The sequence below is a fragment of the Neophocaena asiaeorientalis genome, unplaced genomic scaffold (genome assembly GCF_003031525.2).
Source record: "Neophocaena asiaeorientalis asiaeorientalis breed wild unplaced genomic scaffold, Neophocaena_asiaeorientalis_V1.1 scaffold836, whole genome shotgun sequence".
Classification (NCBI taxonomy): Eukaryota; Metazoa; Chordata; class Mammalia; order Artiodactyla; family Phocoenidae; genus Neophocaena; species Neophocaena asiaeorientalis.
Genome location: NW_020175033.1, coordinates 229,649 through 232,225, shown reverse-complemented (window position 1 = coordinate 232,225; position 2,577 = coordinate 229,649). Strand labels below are relative to the sequence as shown.

The window sequence follows — 2,577 nt, the reverse complement described above, 5'->3', positions numbered from 1 at the left end:
CGTGCAGTCATAAGAAATAGAAAGATACCTTATACCCTTAACCTAGTTTCTCGCAGTGGTAACATCTTGCATATCTATAGGACAATATCACAATCAGGAAACTGAAATTGTTTTGATCCGTTTACCATATTCAATTTCAGCAGTTTTACATGCACAAGTCTGTGTGCTTGTGTGTATGGTTCTATGCAATTTTACCACCTGTGTAGTTTCCTGTGATTATCACCACTACAGTCAAGATACAGAAAGTTTCCATCACAAGGATCTGTCATTCTACTTATTTATAATCACAACTATCTCCCTCTCTCCATGACCCCTGGAATCAGTAATTTGTTCTTCATGTCTATAATGCTGCCATTAGAATGTTAAGTAAATAGAATCATTCAACATATAACCTTTTGTGATTGGCTTTTTACATTCAGCATAAATCCCTTGAGATATATTCAAGTGGTTGTGTGTATCAATTTTTTTTTTTGCTTTCTTTATTGGTGAGTAGTATTCTATGGTATGGATGTACCACAGTTTAACCATTCATTTATTGAAGGACATTTTCGTTGTTCTTATTTTTTGACTATTACGAATTAGGCTGATATGATCGTTCCTGTATAAGTTTTTCTATGAACTTAAAGTTTTCATTTCTCTGAGATAAATGCCCACGAGTACAATTGCTGGGTCATATGGTAATGGCATATTGAGTTTTGTAAAAAAGTTCCATACTTCTCTCCAGAGTGGCTATACTAGTTTACAGTCCCACCAGGTCTTTTGCACTGTCACCAGCATTTGTTGTTATCATTTAAAAAATTGTTTTAAGTGATTCTGGTTCATGTATAGTGATATCTCATTGAACTTTTCATTTGCAATTCCCTGATGGTAAATGTTGAACATCTTATGTGCTCATTTGCCATCTGTATATCCTCTTCACTAAGATTTCTATTCATGTCTATAGGCTATTTTTTTTTTAACACTGGCAAAATCAGGCTTTCATGAATTTGAACACAAGGCACAGGTTTCCAGGTGCACAGAAATACATCTCCATTTTACGACTGCTTTTTAAAAATCTCAATCTTTTATGACAGCGATAAAAGAACAAATTGTTTCTTACTTAAGCAACAAGACCTTCCTTACTATGACCTTATGGGCTTTTGTTAAGAGCTGATCATCTGAATTTCTAGGACTTCTTGCTATATATATATAGCATGTATATTATTTCCTTTCTACACCCACCTACCACTAGCTGGTTGTTGCCTCCGAGACCCTGGTGAGTTTTTCTGTGGTTAAATGATGTTTTAGTTTCTGTATAAACACAGAGCCTCTTTGTTGTCTTCTATATATAATATTTTCTTCCTCTGTGTTTCATTACAGTCCCTTTAGGCTTTTGTTTACTCTTCATGAAATAAACGTGGATGCTCGATGCATCCCCTACTTACAAGATGCTGGATCAGGATTCCTATACTTGACATTTAGGATGATCTATTAGGGGCTTATAATGTACATTTCCACTCCTATTACAAATGCAATGGTCTGCCTTATGACAGAGTTATTAACTTTTCTTTATTGTATCACTCCATCCATTTTTGGTCCTTTCCCACAGGGTATGGCAACAGAGTCCAGTCCTTCTAGTATACTATACAACATGTAAGTTTTAACAGTGTATTTAGCCTATAGCTGTCGGTGGTGGGTAGCACTGAACTCCTGAACCTCCCAATCCTAGATCCAGTTGATATTTTCAAACTTAAAGTCACATAAGACAAGAGAAAATTCTACAGCCATACCATAGTGAGGTTTCTGGGGATATTTCTCTATGTTCAGCAGATTTATCAATAATCTCTGGCTTCTCCATTCCTTTGGCAATCAGAAAAAGACAGCCATCGTACAGCGGACTTGACGATAAAGGAACACCTGGCCACTCACTTCACATTGACATAACTAGAAAGGTTCTTGTCCTTTCCCCTCACCCAGGCTCTGGACTCCTAGCTGTACTTGAGCAGAGAGAGTAGTCCACTGAAAATTAATCACTCTGTTGGCTACATGTATTTTACACAAGTTCCTGAAATCTTATGTGTCGTCCTATTTCTGAGCTGTATAATTCATGGTTACAATATCTAAATCAGCACAAAGGGAAAATGGCAGTAAGTCTGCTCATGATAGCTGAACCTAGCACTGAAGCTGGGTTCTACAGGGGCCCAGGCCAGTAGAGAGAAGTCTGGAGGGAGCACCTGATTGGAAATGTGGGCATAATGAATCTCTTTAGCAGCATCGTTGACCCCTTTCAAATTAAAATCCTCTGAATCCCTGCCCCTTGGAAAGTAAAAACAAAGGTCAAGAGAAATCACCTGTCCAAAGTCATTTAATGTCTTTGTTTGTTCACCCACATCAGTGAGGGTTGGAGATCTGCCTGTTTTCTCCTAGTCTAGTCTCGGTTAAGCCTCAGTTTCTGTTCAGTAGTATTGTGTTCTCCTGACTGGCAAAGCCTTGGTATCCCTAGTCCAGACCAGACAGACTAATGTTAGGGCTGCATGTCTTTGGTCATGAGCACTGAAATTAAAAAAAAAAAAAAAAAAAAAAACAAAAAAAACAGGA

General features: G+C 37.6%; 1 pseudogene; it reads right to left on the bottom strand.

Moving 5' to 3' along the window:
* Window positions 1–1,225: 1,225 nt before the first annotated feature.
* The window catches only part of LOC112411775 (tRNA pseudouridine(38/39) synthase pseudogene), a 116,898-nt pseudogene continuing 115,546 nt past the window's right edge, over window positions 1,226–2,577 (bottom strand).